The sequence below is a fragment of the Marmota flaviventris genome, chromosome 12 (assembly GCF_047511675.1).
Source record: "Marmota flaviventris isolate mMarFla1 chromosome 12, mMarFla1.hap1, whole genome shotgun sequence".
Lineage (NCBI taxonomy): Eukaryota > Metazoa > Chordata > Mammalia > Rodentia > Sciuridae > Marmota > Marmota flaviventris.
The window spans coordinates 36,830,099-36,846,624 of NC_092509.1; the positions used below are offsets into that span (position 1 = coordinate 36,830,099).

A 16,526-nucleotide genomic window follows, 5' to 3' on the forward strand; every position below is an offset into this window, starting at 1 on the left:
TTATATACTGGAGATTCCCATCACCCACTCTGTGATTAGGTATATTTATAAGTGATTCAGGCAAGTGCATTGTCGTGAAGTGTTTTTCTGTGTAGATCTGTGTGTCACCTAATGATATTATTGAAACATAGTTTGTTAAGGAGTTTGAATTGCTTGATTTTAAATTATATTTGCCTTTGGGATTGTAAATTTTTTCTTTTTATGTCTATTTTCCCATTGTTGCTGTTATATTATTTGTCAGATTTAAAGCGAAGCAAAATATAACTGGTCCATTTAAAAATATTTATCATTTGTAGTTCATAAATATAGTTACTCCCTCAGTGCTGACAAATAGATAACAACATTTAATTTATTTTAGGGCCTATCTAGTGTTAAGTTTTTTAGGGGTCTCAATAATTAGTGCCCCTCTTCTTGGTTATGAATAAGTTGAGAAATAAGACTAAGGCAAATAGGAAATTAAACTCATGTCATTTTTATTACTAATAAATGTTGAATTAGAAGATGTAGCTTAGTAACCAAATGGGTCATCTAATATCGAACTAATAGTTAAGCAGCACTAGGCACAACTGAAAGGTCCAATCAGATCCCATGTTTCCTGTGGATATCTTATTCCCAAGAGGGAATGGGTGGAACTGAGTCAAATATGCCAAATTCTCATATTAGCCAATTAGAGAAGTCACTCCCTTCATGGAAGAGAGGTAGTAAACAATAGGATGAGGAAGGAGTTTAAAATGAATGAAAACCTTTTACTTGTGTAGAAGAACTCTACCTCCACATTTTACTTTATCTTTGCCAAATGCTTCTAGGAATCCTTCAGGTGTTAGGGATTTCTATTTAACAAATTCTACCATTCTTTTTAGTATCTGGTACTTAAACGATCTCTGACAATCATTTATAGTGCCAAATAATTGAAAACAATTTTGTACAGTATTTATGTAAGATACTTTGTGACAGAGGTAATTTAGTAAGTCTGCCAGTTTAAGAGCACAGTTCTGTAGTCAGAAGACTTTGATACCTGTAGGTCCGCACTTATTAGCTATTACACATAGTGCAGTTTCTTCTAAAAAATGGGAGCATGATAATATGTATCTCAAGGGGGAGTTATGTGATTATAAATTAATGTTTTAAAAAAGCCCTGGAATAGTGCTTAGAATGTAGTAAGGACTCAATATGTTAAAGTTATAGAAAGTTGATATGTATTATTTAAAATTGCCTCTAGAAGAAACTATTTAATATTTGAAGTTGTTGAAGACTGTTCAGGCTAAATTTTAGTTACATAGGAATAGATTGGTCAGGGAAAGAATTATTTATAACCATAAATGATGATAAAAAATGAATGTGAACAGGTAAAAGAGACAGCAGTGAGGAGAGCAGACTGTTTTGTTTTACCCTCTTGATTCTCTAAAAAGCTTACTTTTCTGCTATGTGAAAGTTCTCACCTATGTCTACTTCCTGTTTATTTCCCTGGCCTCCCTTCCAGAGCTTTCTGAATTACTCCATATGTTTCTCTGAGTGATAAAAAATCTTGCCATTATTTAGGAATCAGAATGATCTGCCACATGGTAATTGTGTGACTCCTGGGACATTCTTTAACCTTTCTCAGCCTAAGTACCTTATCTGTGAGATGGATATGTGCTGTAGGAGTTAAATAAAATGTAACATTTTATTACAAATAAATTACAAGCAAATGTTAGTTCTTTTCTATTTTCTACATTGTTTTGTGACTGGCTTCATTGTTAGGTTTCCTCATTGTTAAAATTAGGATAATAATCCTAACTTTATATGGTGTAGTGAAGCAAGATGTGCTTAAAGTTCTGTACACATTAGTTCCTGATATATAATATGTAGTAATACATAGTGATGTCACTTAGAAAATTGACCATTTTCATATGCTTATGATTTGTATGTAATTGTAACTTGTTCATGTTGCTATTAATTTAATCTTTCTTATTGCTTTTTTAAGAGCTCTTTCTATATCTAGGACATCCATTGAATGTCCCTCTTTTAACTTATTTTACTTATCTGTGCATTATTTCTCCTTCACTCTTGTTATAATTTTCCATGTACGCTTTTTAAGGTTGATTGGGAGTTTTCCAGATACTCAAGAGGGGAAGGGTATGTCACACTGTCCAGACTCATAGAGACATGAATAAGCACACATGGTCTGTGTGGCAATGTGTAAATACTGAGATGCTGTCACACTGTATGTGTGTAACATATGTTCTAAGTAAGAAATGTTAAGAAAGAAGGCAAAGTTTAAAAGGTACCAAATTATGTAATGCAGTTTACAACCTTATAAAGGTGCTTACATTTTTATCCTGTAGTCCAGTTAGTTAGTGAAGGATAGTGAACTTATCATAGTTATTGTCTAATGCTGTGAGGGGTTGGAGGCCTGGCAGTAGTCCCTCAGAATGTTCTGCCTGCCCCTGGTATCTGGACCTAAATGAAGTGAAGGTGTGGGGTCTAGCTGCTCCAGCTGCCTTCTGGAGGGAATACATAACATAACTTGAACAGACAGGAAGTGCGATGGGAGGTTAGGGATGAAGGGTGATGTCATGCAATAGGTGACTTGACAGTGAGAGACTGAATCAGATAGACTCCAGCAAATAGGTCCCTCTCCTTTCTTTCCCCTGCAGTGTTCTTGCTCAAATACATATGGAAATATGGAAACTGCTATTTTAGATTCAACAATGTCTCTGTATAGGACTTTACATTACCTCCTCCCAATAGCTGTGGGATGTGATGGTCCCATACAGCCTGCCCTGTCAGGTCCTTCATGCTATAGTATGGCGATGTCCTTGTGAAACTGTGACCAGTTTAGTATTGGAGTGCCTTCTCTGTCATGTGGCGAAGATGAAAATGGAGAGAAACAATATTATTATAAACATAGTTTGAAGATAGAGCCTATAGAATTTGCTGATTTGAATGAAAAAGGAAAACAAGGATGATTCCAAGGCTTAGATGAGACAACTAGAAGAATGGACATGCCTGTTATTGGGACGAGGACAAATACATTGTGAGGAAGTTTTAAAGGTAGGACAGAGACCAGAATTCAATTTTTGGATGCGTTTAGAGAAAAAAGAGAGTGTGGGAATAACAGTGAATCTTGCCTAATGGAAAAACTACAAAAAGCTTCAAAGTTAGCCCAATTTGTGAGCAGAATCAAAACACTTATTAGTTAATGCGTATGATCCTGGCACCTCCTCTCAACTCCATCAATGCCCTGTTGTTTATCAGATATTTCCTGAGACATGTACTAAGGAACACTATTTTCTAGATGCTAATGAGTCTTCCCCACTCCTTCTACCATGTAAAATAAAAAAGGATTGGGGGGGGGGTCCTTGCTCAATTACACATGGAAAGTGCTGTTTAAAATCAGAAAGTGTTATTACTTTAGGGTTTCTCAATACCTCTGTGACATTTGATGTGTCCGGAAAATGTCTCAAGGAAAAATGTGAAGAGTTTATAAACGTATTTGACCGTTAAGGCACACTGATTACAAGCTCTCAGAAGACTGCTGCATAGGACACCAGCTAGGAAATGGCAACTAATGTAAACTTTTTAATCCTTGCTTCATTTGATTTGCAGTATAGTCCCCTTTGTTTAAAATGCTCCCCTTCCTTTACTTTCATAGTACAATGTTCTTAGGTCCTCTACCTCACTCTCTAACCTTTCCAGCTCAGTGTCCGTCCTCAAGGTCTCTTCTACCTATACGTGAAATGCCACTGTCTTCACTGCTCCATCTTGTAGGTCCTCTTCTCTATAGTCTGTCTCTGACTCTATGTATAAACAAGTATTTATCTCCTGCCTTACTTCTCCTCTGTCCAAAATGCACTAGTCGGAGCCTACTGGATATTTCCACGGGTCTCACGGACAGTTCAAACTCTAACCCCAAAGCAAAACCCATAATTTCTCCTCACCTCTCCCATCATGACCTTTAACTATAGCATCAAATAAATCACACAAGACAGAAATGCATATTTAACATCCAAATAACTCAATGTTTTACAGATTTTTTAGTTCCTGTGTGTCCTCTAAATTGAAGAATTTTGTATAGATGGTTGTAAAATTTTAATACTTATTATAGATTTTTCTATTACATGATAGGACACTTAAAATAGTCTCAATAAGTCTTGATTCATAAAGACAAATTTAAAGTTTATTAATAATTTTCAGAGGGATAACTTACAAATGATAAGTGTTAGATATCATTATATTTAAGTCTTTTGAAAATGACAAAGCAGTATAATAGATGCTTGTGGAGATCACAAATAGCTAATGGTTATTTGTGGTTGGCATAAAATTTCCAGTAACAACATCATACATAAACTCAAAAAGGACTTGATCTCAAGTAACTTTTACTGAAGAGAAATTGATGTACCCTTGAACTATACTATGTCAGATAACTTAAAAAGTGACTGTATTGATGATAAAAGACCCTGATTTCAAAGATGTATATGAGAAAGTAGAATCAAATTCTTTCTTAAATTTTGAGAAGACACTATTTCTAAGTGAACATACTGATTGTTATTTAAAATGTTTGCTTAGCAAAATTTTAATTATGTTACATGAAGCCATTTGACTATTTCTGCTATATCCTTACAATTTTTATGTAATAAAAATGGCCATACATCTAACTTCGGATATTCTCAAGGGGGCAATGGACAATTGATTTCTGTTTGGACACATACTTTGTGTGTGTGTGTGTGTATGTAATATGTATGTGTTTGAACACAGAAAAAGGCCTGAAGGGATGTATATTGTACTGTTATTCATACAAAATCTATATATCTTCTACCCTGCCTTCCTATGTCCTTTCCTGTTTTCTTTTTCTCTTTAGTACTCACTACTGTCTTTATACTGTATATTATACTTCTTTATCTTTCTAACTAACTGCTTTCTCTTCTAAAATGTGAGCTCCATACATGTGGGGTTATATTGTTTGTTTGGTTCTACTTGTTAATTGCATTATCTTTGGTGCCTATAATAGTGCCTGTCACATAGTGGATACTGAGTAAATATTTGTTGAATGAGTAAGTGACAGTGTGGGAACATTGTAAAGGTTCCTGATGATGTTGCCAATATTTTAAAAGGACATACCAGTTTATATTCAGTAGTGTCTGTGCATAACCATAAGATGTCTATATAGAACTTTAAACTATGTAATTTACTAGGTGAAAATGTTACCTTGATTTCTTATTATTCGTGAAGTTGAAATTTTAAAAGTTTCACTATTTGCATTTATTGTTTGACAACTATATCAATAATGCCTTTGTTGAAAAGTCTGAACATACTGAAAACATTTATTTATTTAGTACATAATTATGGAATGGCTTTGTGTTTCAGTTATTGTATTGTGCATCAGGGATGCAGCATCTTTGTTTTTCCTCCAGAAATTATGTTCTATGGGGAAGTAATTATGTTACACAAAAAGGGAATACATGTTTTTTAAAAATCACCCATGACACCAATGCAGTGATAAAAAATGGTGAGGGTTTTGATTGTATTTTTAAAATTTTTATTCTAATGGTTTCATGAACTTTAAAAATAAATTAAAGCTTTTCTTTTTTTTAACTTTATTTAACTTTATTTTTCCTTTTCATTAAATGTTTGTAAACTTATAATTTTTTACTATTGTAAATAAAAAGCATAATTTATTCTATATATTTAATCTTCTCTTCCCATCTCTAATTATTGTACTAAGTAATAATTTCCTATTGCTGCTGTAACTACCTCAAACTTAGTAGCTTTAAAGCAATACAAATTTATTACCTTACAATTCTGGAGATCAGAAGTCTTAAAATCAGGGTGTTGGGCAGAACTATGCTCCTTCTGGAGGTTTGAGGACAGACTTTATTTCCTTAGCTTTTCTAGCTTCTAGAGGCTACCTTCATCGCTTGACTTGTGACCCCTTTTCCTATCGTCAAAGCCAGAAGTGTAGCATCTTCAATTCCTTCTCTCAGACTTCTGCATCCCTCATTGCTTCCCCTTCTCTGATTCTGACCTACCTCTGTCTTGATTGCATTGGACCCATCTGCATAATCAATCCTGGATAGTCTCCTCATCTCAAGATGCTTATCTTAAACACATCTGCAAAGTCCCTATTGCCATATAAGGTAACATGTTTTATAGGCTTCAGTGATTAGTATGTGGACATTTTGGGGGGACCATTACTTTGCTTACCATACTGGAAGATGTGTGCTGATAATTCAAAGTAATTTTAAAGGCCTTAGAGACATACTGCCAAATATTCACTGAAATATTTAACCTTAATTGATGCTCACATCTGCAGTGAGAATTTGTATCACCTGTGGTCATTTCGTGCATCTTTAAAATGTTTTTGCACTTTTGATGATAGCAATAACAAATATTTATCAAGTATTATCATTAGACACTAATTCAAACATTTTATAGGTATTAATTCATTTAACCCTCAGAAAATCCAGAGCCTTATGCTTTATTATTCATCTCTTACAAATGAAGATGCTGAACCCTTGGAGTCTAAACAACTTGACTAAGTCACAGAACTGGAAATGATATAGCTAGAATGGAAATACAGAGAAAAATATATCCATATCCTAAATCTTCCTCAGAGTTTATGAATACTCATGCACAAAATAAATAGCTCCATATAAGGATATGTCAAAGAAAACCTTCATTTAAATAAAATAGGAATACCTAATGATACTATGTGGCTTAGTGGAAACAGACTCATGGAATTATACAGTTAGGAGGAGACTTGGAAGCGGGAAATGAGGAAGGAAGACTTTAAAGTACACTGGTCTTGTAACCTAGCATAGAATTCGAAGACTTAGCTCCTTTCCCCCCCCCCCCCCCCCAAGGGCTACTTGTAGCAGGCATTACACCCATAGTAAATAAGTAAGTCAATAATTGTGAAAATTATAAGCTCTCAAGAGGCAATATCTATAAAGCAAAGAGGGCAAAGTTAAAGAGAATTTTCTTAGGTTAATTTTGTGGCTCTCTATGAGTAATAACTATGTTTTTCAACAAATAATTTTTTAAAATTTGCAGTTAACTAGATACAGAGTAGTTAACAATGCTTATGTCACTTCTCATTTTTTGTTGAGTTTTCTCCGAATATATCAGACATTTGTCATTTTATAAATTATAAGAAAGCATCAGTAGAGAACATTGTAAACATTTTATAGTGATGGAACATTTATGAATGATCATTCACTCAGCAGATTTATGTAAAACACATTCACAATCTTTGTTGTTCAAATCTGTACTTGGCTGGATCACGTGTGTTTGTATTACTTAACTATTTAAATAGCTTCCATCCTTTGAATTCTATAAATATATAAATAGGTAGCTTTCAACATCACATTTTTGGCCAGATGCTAACAACATGCTGATCTTTAAGAGACTACTACAAAGTAGCTTAATCCTTATCTTTTCTTTTGATTGTTGTAGAGTTGGTGAGATAAAATAATGTAGCGAGTTATAATTATTTACTGGTGTGCATGTGTGTGCATGTCTTTATGTGCATTGCCCGATTGTCATGTTTTTAGAATGTATACACACCTTTCTTGTCTGTTTTGATACTTATTTTGATACTTTCGTTATTTCTCAGGGTCATAACCAAGAGGAGTATTGAATTCTTTTGTTCCAAGATAAAAATAGTTCTTTGTATTGTAAAAATAGTATATCTTTGTTATTTTTAAAAAATCAAATAATCTGAAAGAGTTGAAAGGAAAAAATAAAAAATTTACTGCTTCCTCCACATTTTATCACTGACAGCCTCTGTTAGCATTTTGCTGTTTTTTTCACTAACTTAATGTACATACATCATATACACACATACTTTACAAAACCTGGATCATTACCCACAGGATATTCTGTAACTTGCTTTATATTAGTGAATTGTATGGGTCTCATTATTTTGTGTCAGTAAATATTTTTTAACATGTCTATTCCCATATACATACAGATGTAGTCTTGTATTTTTACATACTTGTCCAGATGTTTCATTAGTGTGCATTTTCAGATGTGCAATAGCCAGGTTTAAAAACTATAAGACTGTATACCTGAAAATATTATGTGCTCCTTAAAAGACATTCATGATACTGTTTATGTTGCTGCATTTAGTATCTGTGTATAGTAATAGGTGGTTGAGTAGACCCATAGTGAAGTTTCTGCTGCAGAGATTGAAAATTCCTGCCTCTCTTACCTCAATTTAAGACACTTGGGGAGCATTGATCAAGAGAAGTACTTCTATTTTGCAGATATATGGTTAATTACTTATTCATAAGCTCTTTCATTTATATTGCTCTGGTTGCCAAGCTGGAATTCAAATGTATTTTCACATAGAAGTAAATGATATATCAGTGTGTTTTCACTTGAATGCTATTAGAACTGTTGGTTGTTTTGTTTGTTTGTTTGTTTTTTAGGTTATAAAACTCAGGCCAAACTGGTTTATTTAATAGTTGTAAATATGTACTTATTTAATGACCAAGTCCAGTGTAGGCTTGGTTTAGTGTAGAGCTTGAGCAGAAGCTCAAATCATGTAGTTAGGAATCAGTTTATCTATCTCAATTTTGTTCCACTGGATTGAGTACTTTTAAAAAAAAATTGGAGGGGGGGTTGTTGATTGGCCTTATTTTATTCATTTATTTATATGTGGTGCTGAGAATCGATCCCAGTGCCTCACACATGTGAGGCAAGTGCTGTACCATTGAGCCACAACCCCAGCCCTGGACTGAGTACTTTTTACTTTCACTTACTGCATCAATATGGCTGTAGTTGCCCCTGAACCTATATCCTTCCAGAGCTAGGAAGAAAGATTGAGCACTCTTGCTAGTTGCACAAGAAAAAGCTGGGTGTTCCTTCTTATTGTGTCTGTTTGGCTTGTTTTGAATTGTATGACCATTCTGAGATCTGTCTGGATACTTGGCTTAGGAACTTGATCTCTGCTCTCCTGTGAGCTATTGTGTGGGGAGTTTGAGGCCATCTGAATCACTTTTGACAGTGAATGAGATAAGATCCCTAAAAGAAAACCTAGGACTATTGGTAGAAAAAAAAGGGGTCTGGATGCTGGTATTGCATATAATTATCCACTTATCTTGTATCTCAGTAGAGTGCCCAGTGCATGATAGCTGCTCTGATGAATTTTTACTGACTGCCTGACAATAAATAAATAACACTGTTGGTGCTATATTTAAGATGTTGTAAGTTAAATGGAATTTTGTAGTTCAGCCTGGGAACTTTATTGTAGATACTTCCTAGGTGAAAATTTGACCAAAATATTAAACCATCTACTTTAAAGTGAACTTTGAGATAGACATTAACACATAAATACAGGCTTCCTTAATACTTTTCAAGCCAGTGATACTCTCAGGAGCGGGATAACAGTGTAGCCAGCAGTAATCAGGAGCTCATTTTTATGCATATGTTCAGCTAAGACACATTTATTGAGGGCCTGTTGTGTGCCAGTTATGGCAGCATCTTGGTGTTGAGTACCTAGATGCATGACATGGCCTGGGCTCTGTCAGATGTATATGGTGTCTATTGAGAAGATGCATCCTGGGGAAAATGTGAACTACAGAATGTGAAGAACACATTCCAGATTCTGTTTTGCACTGGTGGCATTAGTGAAGGGCCCCTGGAAGACTTCATGCTTGCTCTGAGGGACAAATAAGAATGACCTAGAACAGAAGAGGTAGTGCCAGGGGTTGAGCAGTGTGGAACAGGTCTTTAAACTATATACATAGGCACCAGGATTGAGAAGTAATGCCCCCACAGAGTACTGTATGTAGTTTGGTATTGTCTGGGGCAGTGTATGTTTGTGGAGTGTGTGAACTGGAAGAGCATGGGTTCAATGGACAATGTCAAGAAAGTAGGCTGGTCATGTACAGATCATGCCAAGGAGTTTGGATTTTATCAGGAAGACAGTAGTGAATTACCAAAAGACTGTTAAGCAGTGGAAGGATTTGATCACAATGAAGCAAGAACCCTGGAAAGAACCAATACATATTTACTGATGTGAGTTCAGAAAAAAGAGCAATTGATACTATAATTTTAAAATTTGATATTAAGTGTTATACATATTGATATGTGTAGTTTAAAAATAAATATAACCATTTAAAGTCTTTGAACCTTGACAGTATCCTTTCATGAAGTTTCTAAAGTGTGAAAGAATTCTTGTACTTTAGGGATAAACAATATTGTTTTACTTTTAAAACTCCTAGAACTCTATAAATTTAACCCCTGCCTATCAATCCCTGTAGGTTCTAAAAAAAAAAAAAAAAATGCTTTGCACACAGTAGTCGGCATTTGTTGAATTAAATTGACCCAGTCTAAAAAGAAAGTGGATCTGAAGTTCTTTTCTTATTACACACATATACCACATCTAAACAACTGAAGCATCTATTGGGATTAAATTTGAATGTCAGAATAGGAAACTTCCAAAATAATGACTTAAAAAATAAAGTAGAAATTTATTTCTTTCTCACATAAAATATGCCTAGATGTGGTAATCAGGGGCTGTTGTTGTGATGCCATTATATCACGTAGGGCATTAGCTCCTTCCAGTTTTCTGCTTCACCAGCACTACAGAATGGGCCTCATCTGCATGGTTGCAAGGTGACTAGAGCTACAGCCATATGTCTGTTTTCTAAACATACAGTAGAAAGTTCAGAAAGCACTCTTCCTTTTTAGAAGACCTCCCAAATTGTGATATATATATATATAATTTTTTTTTTTCCACCAGGTGACCAGCACACTGGTTTCATTAAAGAGGTTCGTGGCATAAAAGTTAACTAGTGAGATCAAAATGAAACACACAGACTCAATTACCTTTTTCTATGACCAGGTTCAAGTCGGCTCTCACCTCTCTGGCTCACACCTCGAACCACCCGGTAGGGCAGCAAGGCTTACTCAGGGCTAGCAGGAGAGAGAGAGAGAGAGAGAGAGAGAGAGAGAGAGAGAGAGAGAGAGCGAGAGCGCCAGGAAGTGGCCTTTTATCGGGGAACAAGAAATTCAGGGGAAAATTCCATCCAATGAAGGTCGAGGGGGGCAGCATTCCAAGGTCAGGGTCAGTGATTGGCCTCAGGGTCAGTGGTCAGTCACACCCCCACACAGACAGGCTCTCGCACCTGGAGAGGGTGGGGAAAGCTCTGACACAGTTTAGCCAGAGCACCTCACACCCAATTCGGGAGGTGCCCAATCACGTGCGAGACTGCGATATATATGTGTGTGTGTGTTATTAGTCTGAACTTAGTCACATGGCCACATCTAGTTACAGAGAGAGTGGCATGGTGTCCTTTTATCTGGTACATTGCCACAGTGAATAAATTTGTTGTTGGTTATTGAAGAGAAGGGGTACTAATGTTGGTATATGCAAACAGTTTTTGCAGAGATAATGTGGTAGAAATCATATTTTTGAGTCATTAATACAAAAGTAAAATTTAGAGAGACTGAGCACTATGGAAAAATTGGGAAGTTTTAAAATTCTGTAATAGGAAGAAGATGATGCCTGCTATCTACTTTCCACAGTATTTTTAAAAAATATTCAGTGTACTTAGTACTGAGTTTGGCATATAGATGAATATTGCTTAGGTAGTTTGAAGGGACAAGAGAGACAAGGCCATGGAAGGCTGATGCCATCAAAAAGTATGACAGTAGTATTTCACCTGTGGTATAACTTTGTGGAGTGGTATCAGTTTGTCTTCTAATAGACGATTATAATTAGAAGGAAAAATTTAAGCCTTTATGCAGTTACTATATTTTAATAACTATAAATTAGTTTTTATCTGCTTTGTCAGGTAATATGGAAACAAACTTTATATTCTCATAATGTAATTATTATAGATTTACTATTTTTATCTCCTCATAGTTTTTAAAATGTATTTTTTAGAAAAAGCGAATTGTTAGGGGCTGGGGTTGTGGCTCAGCGGTAGAGTGCTCGCCTAGCACGTGTGAGGCCTTGGTTTCAATTCTCAGCACCACATAAAAATTAATTAATAAAAAATAGGTATTGTGTCCAACCACAACAAAAAACAAAATATTAAAAAATAAAAAAACAAATTGTTAGACAAACAACCATAAAGTAGCATTTCTCTTGCATTAGTTTTCCAGCTTCTAACCAGTGAATTAGAGAGAGGAGACCAAAATCTGTGTCAAAAAATGGCAAATAGTGAAAGACCTATCCTTTTCTCCAAATGCTCTTAGAGTGTTAAAGATGGGAAGTATCTTTTGAATTTGTTTGGATTATCTTTTTTCATATTAGACAAAACAAGTAATAAATATCCTGGAAGGAAGCAATTCTGTCCCGTATCCCTCTATTTCTCTCTTTCATCCCAAGGTTTGATAGCAAGGTCTGGAAAGTTTTTCCCTTCATCAATGCTCATCTCTTGGGATTTCATTTTAGTTTTCACTTAATTTTTTTATAGTAGAGGATAAGCCATATAGTTGTTGTCATTTGTGAAGATATCTCCTTCTTATGTTACTCTGAATCTTTAAAACTTCTTCTTAAATTAATTCCTCAGATGAATTGTAATAGCTCAAAATTTTCTCACAGGCCAAATTTCTTTGCTTTAGCAATCACAAAATAACAATCATTATTAGTATTTTTCTATTTAATTTATAATATTTAGGATAAAAGGTAGGCAGTGAACAGAAATTTTAATAATTACTAAGCATCTCCTATTGCTAGTATTTTATAGACTTTATTTCATTTACTTTTTTATGGCTTATGGAAACTGTTTTTATGTGCATTTCATTGATGAAGAAACTGCAACTTAGAGAGGATAAGTAAATTTTCCAAGACTGCATGACTGGTGAATGTCAGATCCAGAATTTGAACTTGAATTTTTCTGACTCCCTGCTTTTGCACTATAGAGTGCTGATTTGTACAGGACTTTAATTGTGGTGAACCTACTAGCCATATGTAGCAATTAAGTTAATTAAGATGAAATTAAATTAGACAATCAGTTCCTCAGTTACATGGGTCACATGAAAATGCTTCATCTCTGTCCACATGTGGGTAGCAACTACCATGCTGGTCAGGGCAGATGCAGAACATTTCCATCATCATAGAAAGTTCTACTGGATAGAGCTGTTCTACTAGAGTTTTGAGTTAATTCTAATTTGAATACCTATATTTAGAAACACATCTTTTTAGAAACCTGTATGCCCCTTGAAATTGAGACTTCTACATACTCAGGATAGAAGGTATAGCAGTGTCATGCAGTGTTCTGTGGTCTCTGACAAAAGTGTCTTATTGAATTGTCTTTATTCTTTGTATTTTTCCAAGGAAGCTTCAGGTTGGGGGTAGGGGTTTGGGAGGATGAGTGAAAAGAAAGGGGACTTTCTTAGACACTTATTGGAAACGTGTCTTAATTTCCTTTCTCAGGATCCTCTTCAAAATTCATTGCCTCCTTTTGCCTGAATTTCACCATATTATCTGATATAATATCTTTATTTTTCATTCCATGTAAAATCCCTCAGTGTGCTTCTTTTTTTTCACATTATTTAGTATCTTCTTTCCTGTACCATTTCTCCAGCTCTGTGCTATCTTTTGTTGAAATATAATGTTTCCATTTTCGTAAGATGCAGTACCAAGGACATTATCAGTTAACAGATCTCAAACATTTCCTATCTGTATTCTGGCTGATGGTTTCTTTTATTTAGTCTGATGTTAGTAATTAAAACATGTCTTGACCTCAAATAATTGTTTTTTGGTTGACTATTAGCTAAACTTCTAAGGAGGTTTTCTAAGGAAATTAAATAGATCTTTGAAAAATGTATTAAAGTATTTTTATTTTATTCATAAATATAATTATTAGTGATTTTGAAATGCAAACCCCTTTTTAAGAACTGAGAAATATACTTTGCTAACAGTGATAAAAATATGACAATGATTTTAAAGTCAGAATTCTTACAGGTCTATTTGTACTTAGTGCTTTTATTCCAAAGTAAGCTGTCACTTTGGATGACAATAAATAGACATTTGATATATTCAACTGATCTCTCATTTCACAACTAGATGTCAGTGTCAACATACCTGATTAATTATGTTAGATGTGATCATAATGGGGTAATCTAAGTATTTACTCAACCTATACAAGATATAGATCAGAAAATAAATGATAAAAAAGGAAAATAATTTTTAAAGACTACTTATTTCAAAGTGGAATGATTAATTCTGCATTTATATTTTAAAATTTCTCCCACATGAACAATTAAAATTTTTCATCTAGTTGATTAGGAAAGCCAGGTAGAGTATGAATTTGTGTCTTTTTACTCTGCCAACCAGAAGTTCTTCCCTGCAGCTTTCCCAGAAATGGCAATCAGTAAGAAGGAAAATTATTGTTCTTTACATGTAAATTTGCCTTTTAAAATTCAGTCCTCCTAAATGGAAGTATGGTATCTTTATCCTTTCCTTATAGATCCAATCTGACAATCTTTTTAAAATAATGTGTCTTGTGTTTCTGTAATTAGGATGGCCTACCTTTTCTTTTTAACCTATGCCTTCTGTTGATAAATATGAAATCCAGAATAATAACTGAAATGTCATGAGTAAAATCCGGGCAAAGTAATAGATCACAGTACTGTATATCCCTCCTTCTACTGTATTACCAAAAAATCCTAGTGGGTCTCTTTTCCTAGTTCTCTTTCTCCTTTGAGAATAACTACTCTTGAGTCATTTAAGTGAGAGAACTCACATAGACAATAGTGTATAGGATAATATCAACTTTGATATTTTAAAATACATTTCAAAATCACAGATTTTCAGAGACTGTAGATTTAAACTGCATGCTAGAAAATATGAGAATAACTTATTTTTCGAGCACAGTTTAAATTTTTACAAAATGATAAACTTTCTTTCTGTTTCCCACTGTTTTTATAAGTTTAATTTTTGTCTTAGAAACACACCCATACTCCAAAACAGTTCTGTTCTGAAGGGCAAGTTGAATTAATGTCAGTGATGTCTGAGTACTATAGGATGAGCATCTCTAATCCAAAATCCACAGTGCTCCAAAATCCAAAACTTTTTAACTACCAACATATCACCACAAGTGGAAAATCCCACACCTGACCTTATGTGATTGTACAGTCAAAATGCAGATGCACTAAACGTTCTGTATGAAATTTGTGTATGAGGTGTATATGAAACATAAGTGAAACATTTGTGTTTAGACTTGCTTATTATCCCCAAGCTGTTTTATTAAGCACATGCAAATATTCTGAAATCCAGAACATTTTTGGTTCCACACATGTAGAATAAGGAATACTTAACCTTATATTCATTTTTTTCTAATGGAAATGACTTTTTAGCTTATGCAGTAGATTCTAATTTTATAACAGTCTAAAATCTGTGCATCAATTCACTGAAAAAGTATACTTGCTTATTGGCTTTAAAAATCCATTCTTTCCTGAGAAAGAATTTTTAGCTCATCAGTTTTTGGAACTCCATATGAAACATTCATTTGGCAGTTGCTTTTTGTCAGGTTTTATGACCTCCAGGCACATAATACAAGAACATAAAATTGATTATTGAGTATGGTATAGATTCAGCACAACACTCTGGATTTTCAGTCTCTGAAAAGATGAAAGTCATGTTAACCAACTCTAGGCAATCACTGTTTGTTGCATATATTGTGGAAATGCAAGCAGACTACATCATAATGAATCTTAGTTAGCAAAACAATAAAAAACTACAATAAGTTCACTTAATTCTGTGCTCTCTTACAGTGATTAGTAACTTATTTCTTGACCTGAATTACAACAATTTTGTGATTTTACAAATTAATTCTTGGATACTAATATGTTTTTGTTCAGAAGTCTTATTTATGTTTTAAGATCTCTCTGATGCCTTTAAAAAAGATAGAATGTATAACACTAACTTGAACTAAGGTAGAAAACTAGTTATTGAATTTAAATTCAATTGGAGGCAGCTGCCTATGGTATAAACTAGACCTCAAAGTTTCCAGTGACCTATAAATAAGGCACAGAGACCTATAAATAAGGCACAGAGACTTTTCAGCAGGATACCTAGCTGAATTTTATACCTACCTAAGTGACTTAAGCCTAGAAGGTGCTTGGTAAATACTTATTTGGAGACATTTATGCCCCACCCCACCTGTTTTTCTCTATGGCCTCATCTCTTTTAGGCCTCAGTGTGAGGTAGCTCCTTAGACCTTAATTTTTTTCCACTTTTTAATGTTTGGGCTAAACTAAGCTAACCATTTATCAGAAAATGGTTATTAAAGAAATAACTATTTGGATCTGTTATTATAATAATGTTATGTTCTCTGTGATGATTTTGTTGTCTCAAGTACTTTTATTTTTAAAACTCTTCACATTTTGTCCTGTTTTGGGACAGGATCTGCACATAATTGGGTTTATACATATTTTAGGGCTAAGGATCATAATTTCAAAATATAGCAGCAGCTACAATTACACAGTTCAAATTTTGACTGTCATTAAAGAATATGTTAAAATTCTCTGTATCCGAAATCATTTTGAAAATGCTTTTCTTCAGCAGAAGACAGATGGACAGTGAA

At 34.3% G+C, this 16,526-nt stretch overlaps 1 protein-coding gene across 2 annotated transcripts in view; it reads left to right on the plus strand.

The window, feature by feature from the left end:
• Positions 1 to 16,526, plus strand: part of Trdmt1 (tRNA aspartic acid methyltransferase 1) — a 42,185-nt gene that overhangs the window by 4,403 nt on the left and 21,256 nt on the right. The gene's annotated exons all lie outside the window — the stretch shown is intronic.